This window comes from Erythranthe guttata, chromosome 6 (genome assembly GCF_056151865.1).
Source record: "Erythranthe guttata isolate IM_541 chromosome 6, IM_541, whole genome shotgun sequence".
NCBI classification, from domain to species: domain Eukaryota; kingdom Viridiplantae; phylum Streptophyta; class Magnoliopsida; order Lamiales; family Phrymaceae; genus Erythranthe; species Erythranthe guttata.
In genome coordinates this window covers 5,830,001-5,847,177 of record NC_142538.1, presented here as the reverse complement: position 1 = coordinate 5,847,177, position 17,177 = coordinate 5,830,001, and positions in this window count along the sequence as shown.

Genomic DNA, 17,177 nt, shown 5'->3' with positions numbered 1-17,177 from the left:
GTTTGATTAATTATCTTAACAAGCCGAGCCAAAACAAACAATCTCAATACACGTATTACGTAGATTAGTTTGAATTTGAGTACTACGTGTCTATCGGGCCGAACTGTGTAATTTACGTATAGTACGCATTTGTTCTTCCGCTAATTGGACAACCACGTAATTTGTAAAACTAAACAAAATAAAAATCCTTAAAAGAAGAACATAAATTGGACGACCACAAATAGCAAGTAGCATTGTTCCAACATTACAGGCAGGCAGCATTGACCTCTACAAACCATCAATCTTTTCACAATTTAAAAAATATTAAATATGTTAAACATTCATAAGAAAAATTATTATTTTCAATACTTAGACATCAAGTATTTTTATAATAATTAATAAATTTAAATTATTTTTCAGTTACTTAAAGTTTCACAATAAAAATATCTAAAAAGTTTAGATGTTCAAGTTTTGATTTCTTATGAACTTTGAATGTATTTTGTGATTCTCATCAGTAAAGTTGGATTTTTTTTTATTTATATTAGAGTTATATATTAATTAAATAACTAGATAAACCATAAACTTGGGATAAAATCCCAGTAATTACTAGATTTTTTATTAACTAAAAATCAACATAGAGTAAAAAAAAAAAACGAAACTAAATTTCAGATTTTTTTTATTCCTAAAATTAGAATATTGAAATATAAAAATACAATTATGAAAAGTTGTTGAAATTATTATTAAATATCCATTATTTATAGAATAGTTTGAAGGGTATTATGGAAATTAAAAAAACTCCACATCATCTGAGTCAAAGTGTTTTCACTAAATTCATTAATGGAGGGGGTAAGTGTTATATTTGCAACTTTAAGAAATAAGTGTTACCATTACTATACTTTTAGGGTGCAAACTGTATTCAACCGAAATAAAATTTTATTACCTATTAGTTCCTCATTTTTTCATTTTCTTTTATAAATTATTATTACCTCCGTTTTTTTTTTTTTTTTTTTTTTTTTGGTAATGCAGGAACCCGCAGCCAACCATATAGGTGCACTGGGTAAACCTACACTCTCGTATAATAGCTTGCAAACCATACGAGAGATGTAAACCACACTAGTCTAACCATGTGTGACAAACTCGACCTAGCGACCGTTGGCAAGGGGATTCGAACTTGGGTCAATTGACCCAAGCTCTCTTGCTCCAACCGCTAGGCCACCCTTGCGGGTGTATTATTACCTCCGTTTGATACTACGTAATGCTGCTATTGCTCTCTAATTAAAAAAGGTTATTTATTAGCCTTGATTTTGGGCAAAGAAGTTCTGATTTGACAAATTTACACATTTGTGTGTTCTTTTATCACTTCATTAATGTTAGTACTTAGAAATTAGAATCCTACCATCAAATTTTAAAAGGACGCTTAATATGAGGAAAAAAGAATATGTGATTAAAATGAAACTTAATATAAAATGGAGGTAGTATTTAACTAACTTTAAGTATTTGTAATTAGGTTTGAGTTTTTATTTGTAATAACGCTTGAGTTTTTACAACCCAGCGTCAATTTAATACACAAATTCTTCACATATGAAACACAATTTCTTCGTATAATTTATCTCCTCTTCATTTCTCCTTATGCGCTCTCTCTATGATTAGAGAGACATTTTCAAACTTAAATCTTTAAGATTTACAAAAATGAGACATAAACATTAAACTTCTCCACTTTGGCAGAATTCGATGCTATGCAGTGGAGACAGTAGCGGAGCCAGTATAGGGCTATAGGGGAGCCACCTTCCCCCTTACATTTCTCAAATTCCTATAATTTTATATATTGATATAAAAAATTTCGTGTATAAATAGCATTAACGGGACCTCTCCGCATAATTTTTTTAATGCGTATGGCCTCCCCGAATTTAGAATTATGGCTCCGCCACTGAGTAGAGATATCGTTTGGGTACACGGAGAACAATAATTTGGGAAAACTTGATTCCATAATGGTGAACAATAGTTTATACTATGCTACACCGGGTGAAATACACCGGATAGATTTTTACCATTCATAAGCACACAATCACACACATATCCACATAGGTGTGTGTAGACCAACGGTAAAATTCATCCGGTGTAACCTTCACCGAGTGTAGCATAGAAATAACCGTGAACCATGGTGTTATGGTCATTGATAAATGCCCAATTTTTTCGGTTAATGTGTTGAATAATGACTTGAACTATACCAAATCTGTTGTTTTGGTGTCTTAACTGTAATGTAGTTAATTTTTTTGTTCCAAATTTTTATTTTAAAGAAAGAAATGGACAATGTAAGGGGGAAAGTGCAATTGCAACTCCAAATATAACGGAGTTAGAACTCCAACAGTGGACCGTTAAAAGGAGGGCCATTATGTCGCATTTCATAGTACAGAGAGGTATACTAGTAAATTGATCAAAGTACAGAGGTGTGGAAAGTGTATTCAACTCAACAAACAACAACAACAAAGTAATACCATTGGATTTAGGGGTCTTAAGATATAAGTCCTTGGTGACAAACCTTATTAGAACTAAATGACAAGTCTAACTAAAATTTGCTTCACATCATTTATTAAATTCATTCCAAAAATGCCCTCCACTCACAAATTCGAAATTACACCAAGTTATAAATATACTATGATGAACTATGGTATTATTTCACATTTTTAAGTTTGCATCTAACATTTTTTTTATTTTTACGTGAAACACGTTTTTTTCTTCCCGTATTTTATCATTATATAACAATCTATTTATTTCCCCTTCTTTTCTACATAAAGTGAAAATTATGATTTTTTTTTTTATTTTTTCGGTCGTAGACATCTTCAGAGATCCATAGGAAACCGTAGTAATCCGTAGTAATCCATAGTAATCCATAGATATCTTGAAACCCTGAGACATCTTGAAACCATAATTCCTCCTACAAACCCTAGCCGCCAGACCCATAGACATCTAAATCGAATTTTTTTAAATTTTTCCAACTAAACCCTAGATCCGCTCCCCCATCCACCACCACCACCATCCACCACCATCCACCACCACTACGCCATCACCGAGCGCCTCCATCACGCCATCATCCATGCCCAACACTGTCGCCACGTCTTCCACCATAGATCTGACATTAAAACACCATAGCCGCCGTCTCCTTGCTTCTACAACCGTCCGCTTATTGCCGCCATCTCCACCACCATAACCACCGCCCCCTCAATAGTGGATTGGAGTGGTGGAGAACAAAAGAGACAGAGAGAGATAGCGTTATCGAAAAATAGAGAGAGAAAGATTTCGAGAGAGAGAGAGCGAGAAAAATAGACATAGACGAGACAGAGTGAGCGAAATTGAGAGACAGAAGAAAAAAGAAAAATAAATCTGAGAGAAACGTGACTTTAGAATATATGGATTTAGGTTAAGGGTTAATTAGGGATAAAAAAAAAAATTGAGGATGTGACTCATATTTATTTTTCTAAAAAGGATTTAGTTCATAAAAAAATTTTAAGGTTGTATTCCACATCTAATTATGTTTCCAACTAGGGACCTCTAGCATATTACCCCTTGGATTTAACTCATCAAGTGCATTAAACTAAGGAACATATAAATACATTCACCATAATAAAATTGGGTAAAATTCACTAGTAAAAAAGAGATTCTAATTACATATATATATTAAAAGGAAGAACAAATTCATATTCCATATATATATATATATACATATATATATATATATATATATATATATATATATATATATATATATATATATATATATATATATATATATATATATATATATATATATATATATATATATATATATATATATATATATATATATATATATATATATATATATATATATATATATATATAAAAGGGAAGATACATAAATTGGACAACCACAAAATACATCAAGATTAGCATTTTTCGAGCATTACATGCGGCATTGACCTCTTCTACACATCATTTTTATGCACACAAATAAAGTTAGTTCACAACTCGATTACATTAAAATTAGTGCCACTTAATATTCCAGAAGCATAATATATATAGCTACTCTGAGTCTGGAGGCTAGAATCACCTGCAAATGAAAAATCCCAAAAAAGCATTAATAAATTTCTAATCAAGCTTTATTACAACTTAACCATCTAATGACAATTCTTTGTACGTGTCCTAAAAAATACAGCTTCAGCCTTCCTCCAGTAAACAGATGATGAAATATATGTTCTTAGCTATTTATATACACGTCGTTTATTTTATTCCTAATGGTATTTTCATTTGTCAACACAAGTTTATTCAAAAGCAAGCTGTCTTTTGCAAATTAGCATCTACAGTCAAAACTGCTATCTAGTGTTGTGTATATACATATATACGTACATGCATATATAAATTTTTATTTTCTGAACATCAATCGTCTCTGGAAGAAACGTATCGATAAATTAACTTCAAAGTCAGAACTAGTTTATAGGGAGGGCGATGGATGGTTGCGTCAGTATATATAACCACCATATTAAAGAGTGGTCCAAACGATTAGTGAAGTTGCAATTTATAAGAAATTATAAGAAAATAAAACGTGCAAACTGATAAATTCCATTATACTACCACATGTCCAACAAATAGCACCTTAACTCGTCGAGAATCCCAATTCCCAACTACTGAATCGATAATTCTCCAGTAATAATGATTCAGTAAAGCATTTCAATAATTTTTTTGTGGGCAAATATCAAGGCATACTAAATTGAAAATTGGGTCCCTCACAATCCTCGCCAGCATATCAATCGAGCTCTCCATAACATGATTGGTTATACTTGCCAGAAACAAATTAATACATTCCATTAGCTCAATTAATGTAATAATACCAAGGAATTGATGGAAATTGACACAACATGCTGGTTAACAGATTAAATTCCCTACACGTAAAGACCATACATATATATATGAACATACTCAAGACCGAGATGCCATTAATTAACGGTACTATTATCAATCAAATGGGAAAGAAAAAAATAAAAAATAAAAAATGAAAAATGAAATTACCGATAAATAGCAGCAGCTAAGCAACTAAGCAGCAGATAAGACCTTTAAATATTATTTTTATTGCACACTGCCCCTTAAAAACACTACTTTTTTTTACGCGTTGCCCCTTTAAAATATTATTTTGGGGAAAGTACAGTTTGCACCCCTGAACTATGGGGTTGGTCGCAAACACCTCCCTGAACAACGAAACGTAACAAAATGACCCCTCCGTTTCCATTCCGTTAGTTGTTGCTGATGTGGCGGGTTGACCTTTTCTTTTTCACATCTTAAACTATTACTTGCATTTATTTGGACATGTTTACCCCTCACTTGAAACACTTCTCAACAAGTTATGCCATAAGAACATGGAAAATCAAAATTGAAAAAAATTAAAAAACAAATAAATAATTGGATAACCAAGAGAACGAATTAGATGTAATAACATCAACTGGGACTTCCATGAAATTACTCAACCAACAAACCAAAAAACATAAAAACAAAAAGATCGCATTGATAACTAAAGAATCAAATGTAGATATATTTTTAAAACCTACAAACAGAGCATCGTTATATTATTGAAACCCACAAACAGAAAATAGAGAAATCATCATCACGAATGCATAAACGACACACGAAATTCTTAAACACAGAAAAAACACAGCGGAAGATCCATCATACCTTTCACAGAAATCGGGAAAGAAGACACGCTGAGTATGATCCAAGAAAAAATATTGCAAATGAGTTTGAAAAATCAAGAATTTCAGCATCGGAAAACTGTTGGTTTAATAAAGACTTGAGCGGTCGTTGATATTTTCTGATTATTGGATTGCAGCGTGAATTCCAATTTTTAGGCGCACATGGTGGTTTTTTCAAAAGAGGGATTTGGTTTTCTCGAAAAAAGAAAAAGAGAAAAAAAAAGAAAGAAAAAAGAGGGGTCTAATTTCTATTGAGAGGGAAATGATTATCCACGGTGATGATGCCACGTCAGATTGCAGCATAACATAATGAGGGTTAATATGTAAATACTCACTATTATTAACGGTGTTAAAAATATGTAGTTTGACTGTTAAAGTTATTGGTCATTTTGTTACGTTTTGTAGTTCAGGGGGTGTCTGCGACAAACCCTATAGTTGCGTGGGAAATTTATAAGCGGATGAAGTGCATTTTGTCCTTAAATGTATGACGACAAAAATTAAGAGTAGGTAATTATGCGTTGAATATTCACTCAAGGTATTCACTTAGTTTGGAAACTAAAAATGCCCAAAATAATAAAGTACATTACAAAAGGGTAGAATCTGAAGAAAAAAAAATTCACGAAGAAACGAATATTGTGTTCCATAACATAAAACTAAAAAGTTGATGTTGAAAAGCATAAACTTAAATGAAACCATTTATAATGAACAACAATCCTGGTGTTAAAACCACAATCATTGATTACAAACTTTTTGACATTTCCGATAAATTTTAAAAACTGTGAAGCTTCAGTCGTAAAAAAACATATTTCACATTATTTACCGTTTACAAAGCAAAAATAATATAGAGGAGAGAGGAAACAATAATGATAGGGAAGAAAAATAAAAATAGGAACCATTACACTGAAAAGAGGTAGGTTTTATTTGCTTATATGATTTCTCTGCAGCTAGCGATTCTTGTTAATTCTTTTCATCTTAAAATTCTTCATCAACTGCATAAATTCAAAACCAATTTGACACTACATCAAAGATATATTCCATAACCATGGAAATATTGTTTATATTAATCCCAACATGAAAAGTAAACGCATATGGCAAGAATATTGTTTATATTAAATGGTATTCTAGCTACGAACACATGCTTGCCGGTCTGCTGACTAAATACAATATCCGCATCACTTAAACTGTCCTTAAAATTCTTACATACCATTCGTGTGCCATTACTTAAGTCATTTGATGGATACAAAATCCTTATGAGACTTATTGGATAGTTTCTCTTGAATAACAACTTATGTGAAGGCAACCATTTGGAATCAAAGAATTGAGAAACCCCTCATAATTATTATTTGTATCATCGATAGCTTCATAAAAAATCATGAATGTTCTTGCTTCTCCCGAAAATGTAGAAATTAAAATTTCATTCAATCTATAACATTGGAAACAATCTTCAATTTTCCTTTGGATATGTTTTTTTATTCCAAATACCTTTGTTAAAAAAAACAAATATACATATATTAATTAGTTTTTTTGTGTATCAAAAATGTTAATGAAAAAATAGGAAATATACATACCAATTGACTCTCTATCATGGTCTTTGATATCTCTGTCTTTGAAGTACCTCAAGGTGTAGCTGACGTTATCTTCGGTAACTGAGCTTAACGATTCTTTTACGAAGGTACCATTTTTAAGTACCACTTCAAACTTTGGATATGGACAACTCCACAATTTATTGTATTTGCATTGGTGACGACCATGTCAGCGAGACATTAAAAAGCGTTTCCAAAATTCAACAATACATGATTAATGGTAAATCGTAATTTTCAGTTTGAGCAGCTTCTTCATGCTTTTATAAACAACCCCATTATAAATCATGTATGTCTTATACAGTGAGAAGCAACAGTTGAAATATTGAAGATCCTCGTCGAATATTACTACCTCAATTCTTACCCCTGCCATTAATTTTTGGTTGATTAGATTTGCTAACGTGGCAAAAAAAAAAAACAAAAAAAGAACAATAATAATATTAGTTATGTTTGTGTACTAACTTATTCATCAATCATAATCAGCTTCCAAACCTTAGTACAAAAAATTGGCCAGCAACTTATCTCAATTCCAACCCGGACAACTGAATCATTCTCCAGGGTTCACAAGTACTTATCTGTACGATAGGAACTGAATTTTTTTAAACTGAATGGTAGCCTGGTAAAAATTAATGAAGGAGGGTCAGCAAAATCTGAAGCATTGTAAACCAAAAATGGGGAATTTTAGTTATGGTATGTGAAAGGACATTTTTTGAGATGTTGCAGGTCCTATATTTACACGGTCCTTTTCTTTTGGGTAAATTACAATCAACCCCTGAAGTTTGCTATAATAACTTTAAGGTTCCTATGATATTCATAATTACAACCATCCCCTAAAACTAACGGAATGTTAGAAACTCGAATGTCAAGGGGTGGTAGTCATTACGAGTACCGCAAGGACTTAAAATTTTTTATATCATAACTCAGGGTAATGTAACATCTTGAATATTTTTTAACAATAAAAAATTCTGTTTTTTTTACCAATTTTTTTTATAGTCATTGTGCCTTGGGGGTAATTGTAATGAATGCAAAACAAAATTAGGTTGGTTGTAATTATCAATGTCACAAGGACCTTAATGTTATTTTGACATACCTCAGAGAGTTGATTGTAATTTACCATTTCTTTGCAATGAAATGTTCTGATAGTACCCTAGTAGGGTGTAGGGTTTTATTATGCTTGATTGCTTTCAATTATTTTTGGTCCTTTATTCTTTAATGTTTTTCATTTTTTAATTTTTTTTTGTACAAGCAGAGAACCCGAACATATATTACGATTACCTAGAATCCTAACAAAAAAAAATATGAATAGAATCGTCAACCGATTTTGAGCAAAAGATTACGAACATCACTACCTTCTTTTTTCCCCTTTTGTGCCTGCACTTGTCACCCCTTTGCCCAATGTTTTATTGTCGGTAAGAGATGTCGAATCACGATGTAGTAGAGTAGTTGAACTAAATTTTTTTTATTATACCAATTAAGGGTAAACTGCATAAAACCCCCCTGTGTTAATTTTATTGCGTAGGATCTCCATGTGTTTTATTTTATCTTGCATGAAATCCCCCATTTTGATATAATTATTTATATTAATAATTTTGAAAATTCGACTTTCAAATATAGAATAAATGTGTTTGACTTAATTTCAAAAAATAATTCAACTTTTAAATAAATAAATTTTACATAAATTTCACTTGTATTGTAAATAACATGTGAGCATTACCCTACTGTTACTGAATGATTCTTTTAGCCTATAGTTAAAAATCGAGGGGTTGAGGAGTAGCTTACACGGAGGGCTTCGTCAAGGCAAGATCTTTTTATTTTATGTGTGGTAAATGTATGTCGCAACTTTCTAATACGATCATCTTTACGGTGTAGTTTTGATATATGGAAACTTATTTCACTGGTTATTCTAGTTTTACAGTTCGAATTCACTTCTTACAGGGTAAAATTAATCATCTACGATATTGAAATGCAAGAATTTAAAATGGAAGGAGGAGAACAAAAAATTGGGGAATACTATAGTGTAAGGGTACATGTTATCTCTGGAAGACTTATATAAATGCTTACATCTTTGAATTGTTAGATATTACGTAATTTGGCGTTATATTCCTTTTTTCTTGTTCATTAATTGCGGCCTGTTTTTAAAACTGTTAAATTTGATTTCTTCTGATTAATGAGCCTAATTTTTTTTCTTTGCATGAAATCCCTAAATAGTTAACGGTGTTAATTATTAACGCAATGGGGCATTTCATGCAAGATAAAATAAAACACAAGAGGATTCTACGCAATAATATTAACACAGGGGGGTTTCTTGCAGTTTACCCGAACAATCAACAAATTAAATCTTCATAATATATAACTAAAATCATGAATATACTCCAACAATTTAGAAAAATATATGAAAACATGAAATAATATATCAAAAGACATATGTGAGAAAATTACCTCCATATTATAGAAACATATATACACAATATAAAAGAAAGAAAAACTCACAATAGGTTTGTCGGTAATCTAAGAGACATTACGAGGAAATAAGCGGAACATAGTAACCAATTCAACAGCATCCCGCAACTTTTTAATGTCCTCCACTCCAATTGACGCCATTTTAGAATCAATGCAGACTTTGAAACATTTATCATGCATCTTTTCGTGTTTCTGGAAAATCGTAGAGTACGTGTTTGTGTGTTTATTTCCTAAATTGTACATGGAGATCCCCGCATCCTCTCGCAACTGCTAATTATGAGCTCCAGCCATCGTTTCGATCGGATAAACATTTTTTGGTTATTCTAAATGGAAAAGAAGCGTTAGTATCTTGGTCTCGTAAGTTTTCATTAAATATTACCCATCTTGTAAGATCAATAGACACCTTAATTCCTAAGTAAAATTAAGACCCTTGAATAATTTCTTTTACGATGTACCATTTTTAGTCTGCATAACTATGATGGCAAAATAAAAGAAACTTCCCTGACATTCAAGAGGAGAAAACCAATGGTCAATATCACGATTTGGTTACAATTCTTGTATATGCACGCATGGTTTCTTTATGTTATTCATTAAGTAATATAATAATATTATTTAATTCTAATTGTTGATTTACCTAATTGTGCTCCCACTTCTTCATATGAGAAGGTTATTTTTGTCCATACAAAAAAAGATGAAACATTACCAATTATTCACACTTTTATAGATAGTATAGAAAATGGGTTATTCACACTTTTATAGATAGTATAGAAAATGGGTCAGATGGGTTCGAACTCGGGGCAACATTACCAATTATTCACACTTTTATAGATAGTATAGAAAATGGGTCAAATGGGTTCGAACTCGGGGCATATTGAAAAGAATGGGCGTAGCTTTCCACTGGGCCAAACGCAACGTTTGATAATATATAGGCAATAAATATATATAATATAAAAATCCAGTAAAATGATTTCATTGGCATATAAATATGTTAAATAAATTATTAATTTTCATATTAATTATTAGTAAATAAGTTTAATTAAATTATTAGCAAATGCAAACTTTAAATATATATATATATATATATATATATATATATATATATATATATATATATATATATATATATATATATATATATATATATATATATATATATATATATATATATATATATATATATATATATATAATCACGGTTCAATACTTCAAAACATCCATTATTAATTACTATATCAATATAATCTCCACTATTGAAAAATATATATGATTTAATCAATTCAATATTTAATCAAATGCGTAGACTTAATATAAACTCACTTTTGTTATTAAAATCGATAGTGTGAAAAAATCAAATGAAAAATAAAATAAGATGTTTATTTAAAAAAATTAGATTATAACTCATTTCAATGAATTTAAATCGATTAACCTCAATTGTTGACAAGAACTTATTAATATTATTGATTATTTTATCATAAGATAATTATTTAAAAATATAAATGATGTTTATTTTAACAAAAATAGATTATATCTCAATTCAATTAATTTTCGTACTTTAAAAATAATATTATATATGACTACTATATTCAAAATATTATGATGTAATTTCTCTTTTAATAATTTGTTTAATTTGTAAAAATCGTAAGAATTAAATTGTAGATCATATGATTTAATCTATTTTTACATATATATTTTATTCAAATATTAGAATTGAATCGTAAGATTTAAATGGATTAAGCTCAAGTTCTTTCAAATTTTTTTTATTATATTATATTTGTTAATAATTTAATTAAAATTCTTTAATAATTATGAATATGATAATTAATAATCCATTAAACATTATTTTCATAATCATTTTACACTATCTGTTGCTGTTATATATATTTCTTGCTAGTTATTTCATGTTGCTGTTATATATATTTCTTGCTAGTTATTGTCTTGTCTCACTGGTTAGGATTGGCATACACATTTGAAGAGAACCAGAGTTCGATCTCCATTCAAAACATATTTTGGACAAAGTTTAAAAATCCGGTTCGGACCCGGCCCGCCCCGGACCCGGACCCGCCTCCTCGCGGGTCGGTTTCGGGTCCGACCCGGAACCGGACCCGACCCGACCCGGGGCCGTGTCTAACTAGTACTACTATTATTATTATTGTTATTAAGAAATTGAAGATGCAAAATTGATTGTTAGCAAAAACTACAGTAGAAATTGAAAAAATAAATAAGAAAGGATTCTTCGATTTCTCCTCGCAAGACTTGTTGACCGTTGACTTCCGCTCCGATTTTGAAACCCTAATGTTTTTTTTCAATAACTTGCGCTTCTTCATTTTCCGCTTCATCTCCTTTGATTCCTTATCGCGAAATTCAGATATTTTCATATCGGACAAGCGATCCCCTCTCTTCTCTCGATCGCGCGATCCCCTCTCTCTCTCTGTCTGATCGCGCGATAGCCTCTCTCTCTCCCTCTCTCTATTTTCTCCTCTTCTTTGAAGATATGGGCTGGAATCGCTGGATTTTGAGAATGGGCTGGGCTGTGATTTATGTGCTTAACTTTATGGCAAAATACTAAAGAAACTATAATTTTAAATCAATTATTATTTATACCCAAATAGTGGGTGAATTGCGTTTTGCACCCCCATAATTAACCCTAACTGGCGCTTTGTATCCTTACATATATAACTGCCAAAGTCCAGCCTTAATTTATAGGGGTTATATGACAAAACTCCCTCAATGAAATTTTATGTTATGATAAATCTAATTTTTAATTCAAAATTTGATATAAATCCATTTGACTTAAATTATCTAAAATCTCCTTATTATACTCTCTCTCCAAAATAACTACTCCATAAATCTCACGGTATTTCAATTTTTTTATTTTTCATTCTTTTTCTTTCTTTTCTTTTTATTTCAAAAACAAATATGGTTATCTTAATTTTTTTTTTAAAAAATACTTTTATTTAATTTAATTTTTCTATTCAGTTGTAGTTCAGAAAATATGATTTTAACTCCCATTTTTTTTTTTATGTTTTTCTATTTCAATTTTTTAATTTTTTTTCACAACGATTACAAAAATTAAAATCCACTGTATAATATTCATCGAAAACTAATATATATTTTCGAAAATCACTATAAAATTACCCTAAAATTTACGTTAAAATTAACGTAATATTAAAATAATTACAACAAACTTATCGAAATCTACTAAAAACGTATGAAATCCACTATGAATGAACGTAATCTACTACAAACACAACTCAAAAAATAATAAAAAGAATCCGCAAATCCACTACTCATAAATCCACTAATTCGAAACCTAAAACCACTATTTGAATAATCCACTATTTGGTCCAGGAAAAGTGCAACACCACCACCACCAACAAGGATCGCGAGGCGTCATTCCGGGTGTTGTACTACGGCGACGCCACCACTTAAGTGTCATTCACGAACGCCCAAAACACACGTTCAACGACAAACGCTCTCTCGTGGAAATTTACACTATCTAATATCCCTCCCCGCCGCCATCGCTCGATCTGTCAAGAAACTGTAACAAGGAAAAAGAAATCAAAGACATGTCCATTCAAAACATCTCTCTTTCCAAGCAACTTAAAATCCACTCAAATGTTAACGAAATCTACAATAAAGTTATCGAAATCCAATTATCGAAATTCACTACAAAGTTATCAATTCAAATACGTTATCGTTTGAAATTCAATTCAAATACGTTATCGTTCGAAATTCGAAACGAAATCAATTTTTTTTTTACAGAATACACGATTAATGCGATAAATACGATTAGAATTGATTACCAATTCAAAGAACAAAAGCGCTAACCTCTGATAGGGAAGATTGGCTGGTAATGTATGTAGCTTTTCTGATAACGAAGAACTACCGCAAAAACAATATAGACAATGTGAAAAAGAAGGGAAAATAGGAAGATTTAAAAGAAAAAAAAACAAACGTTTTGTGTAACCCAATATTGAAATGACTTGTCGGTTAATTAAATCACTTTAGAGTTCGGAAATTTGATTTGGAAGAGAGATAAAGGAGCCGCGGTGCTGTCATGGTGGCTGACGAGGAGGCAGATGGAGGAGGTCTATCAGAGCGGTGAAGATGGGGGAAACGGTGGAGTGGGAAACGGCGAAGGAACCGAGATTTGGGGGAAGAGATCAATAATCTGGAGAAGAGATGGGACGGCGGCTACCGTTGAAAGAAGAGGGAGAGGGGGGCAAAATCTGTAGAAAAATAAAAGATTTAGAACGTGAATTGTATAGGATTAGGTGCAGGGTATAAAAGTGAATTAAATTATTTATAATTAATTAAAAGATATTTTGGATTTATCTTGAAAAGGGAAAAAAATGGATTATTTTGTAGACCCCCCTCATTTCCAAATTATATATAACTAACTACCAAGTGGATTACACTCTAGGGGAAACCCCCCTCATTTCGAAAATATTTTGACATACCCCCCTGGGCTACCCTGAAGTTCCTATAATACCCTTCTAAAATCAGTTTTAAACCCTAGCCACTCACGGTCTCTCTCTTCTTCTCTCCCAAATTCAAAATCTCGCCTCCACAAAGCTCCCACTGGCGAAATTGCTTCCCGGAGCCATAACTCTCTCTCCGGTGGTCGGAATTCGATGGTTTAACTACCGTTGGATTCCTCTCGTCGAGCTCTTTCTTTTGGTGGTGATTTCATTCAGTTTCGAACGCTGATCTGTTTCTGCAATTTTTTTTCATTCGAGGACGGTGGTCTTGCCGGAGCTTTATTTTGTGTTCCACCCGTCGAAATTTGACGGGTCACCCACCGTTGGATTCCTCTCGTCGGGATCTATATTTTGATGGTAATTTCGTTTATTTTTATGTTTTCATATTTATTTCTATATTTGTTGCATTTGTGGGCGCGCGGAACTGTTGGTGGTTATTAGCGGCGTCTAGGGTTTTGGTAGGAGGCGACGGGGGGGTGAGGAGTCACTGTTTGTTTAATTTAAAATCTGTAGCATTCCAGCAATAACCTCTCTCCCTATCTCTCGATCTCTTAATGTTTGGTGATTTTTGAGTGTTTTGATGTTTTTCTTCAAATTTGTTGATTTGCACTAAAGTAATTTCTTTTTGTTTTGATTTTGCCAGATTAATGAAGGCCATTGATCCTTTCCTTGAAGGTGTCAATTTTTTTTTTAAGTTACATCAGATCTGTTCAACAGACTGTATACATTACTATACATTACTATAGTAACATGTAGTTACATATGCGTATATTTGTGTATTTTCGATTTGTATTTTATTGGTTCTGATGTGAGTTATAATAAAAATATTTATGAATTTATTTTGTACAAGTCAGTATTCGTGTGTGTATACAATTGATCGACTAAAAATATAGGGAAAAAAACGAACATAACTATGAATTACTATAGGTACTATAGTTACATGTAGTTATTTTCGGTACTGTAAACATATTGTTTTGAAAATTAAAAAATAAAATTAAAAAAAATAAAATAAAAAAAAAGTAAAGTAAAAATAACTTTTTTTAATTTAAAAAAAATTAAAAAAATAAAAAAATAAATATATATATTTAACAAACAGATTTATAAAAAAAAGGAAAATAATAATAAATAAATCAGCGAAAATGATAAATGCAGGACCATAAATGTTGAATGCAGTTTGGCCGAAAATTGCACATAAGGGTAGTATAGTACTTTCGCTTCCCCAGGGGGTATGTTAAAGGATGATTTGGGCTTGGGTTTATCCCTAGTTTATTTGGTGGCTAGGGGGCTATGTAAAATAACCCCAAAAAAAAAAATTGGTCCTCTCTTAATTGGACAGTGCATATGAGGGGGTTTGTGAAATAATCCCTAATTTATATTTCTCATGAGACAATGCACCCTACATCAATTTGTTATGAGATTTTAGTCCAAAAATCGATATATCACGATATTTTAACTTCTCAAAAATAACAATTTAAAGCCTTACTCTAAATAATCCATTTAATTTATATCATCTAGAAATTTAAAACTAATATTAATGTCCTAAAATTCTTATTATGTTTTAAGCTTTTTTTATAAAGATTAATTTTACAGAAATTAGGAATTTCGATTTTATTTCGAAAATTAAAATTAGAAATTATATATACATTTTTTACTTCGATGCAAAACATATAAAGTAAATCATCATTTATTTTCTAACGACAAAAGTTTTCTACTTATTTTGATAACTTATCTATAACTCTGCTAATATTATTTATCTAAATCGTAACTAGGGGTGGCAATTTGGATCCAGTTTTATGGATCCGATTAGATTTAGTTCGGTTCATAAGGATTCTAGTTGAAACAAACCGGATCAGATCAAGTTGATATTTTTTTAAAACTGGATCCATATGGATCCACTTTAGATCCATTGAAAGGTTAACAACAAAATAAAGTGAGTCATATTGGATCCAACCAAAACCCAATTAAATACCAAAACAATTTTCTCACAAAAAAAGTCAAATATTATTTTAATTAAAAGATTAATCAATAAAAAATTATCAATTAGTAGATTAATACAAACTGTGTGTGTATGTGAGTGTGTGTGTGTAGAAACTGTGTGTGTATGCGAGTGTGTGTGTGTGTGTAAAACAGAGAGTGTGTGTGTAGAAACAGTGTGTGTATGTGAGTGTGTGTGTGTGTGTGTGTAAAATCTCTACTAATTTTCTAACTATAATTTTCAACAATTATTAATCTCCTATTTTTCATCAATATATCTCAAATCTTAAGAAATAACTAAATTGATATTTTTTCACTTTTGAAATAATATCCCGTGCATCGCACGGGGAAAAATGTTAGTCGCATTCTAACGACAAAAGTTTTCTACTTATTTTGATAACTTATCTATAACTCTGCTAATATTATTTATCTAAATCGTAACTAGGGGTGGCAATTCGGATCCAGTTTTATGGATCCAATTAGATTCAGTTCGGTTCATAAGGATTCAGTTTAGATTAACTCTAGTTGAAATAAACCGGATCGGATCAAGTTGATCTTTTTTTAAAACTGGATCCATATGGATCCACTTTAGATCCATTGAAAGTTTAACAACAAAATAAAGTTAGTCATATTGGATCCAACCAAAACCCAATTAAATACCAAAACAATTTTCTCACAAAAAAAAGTCAAATATTATTTTAATTAAAAGATTAATCGATAAAAAAATATCAATGAGTATATTAATAAAAACTGTGTGTGTATGTGAGTGTGTGTGTGTAGAAACTGTGTGTGTATGCGAGTGTGTGTGTGTGTGTAAAACAGAGTGTGTGTGTGTAGAAACAATGTGTGTATGTGAGTGTGTGTGTGTGTGTGTGTGTGTAAAACAGTGTGTGTGTAGAAACTGTGTGTGTATGTAGAAACTGTGTGTGTAAAATAGTGTGTGTGTGTGTGTACATAAATTGTGTGTGTATGTGTGTGTGTGTGTG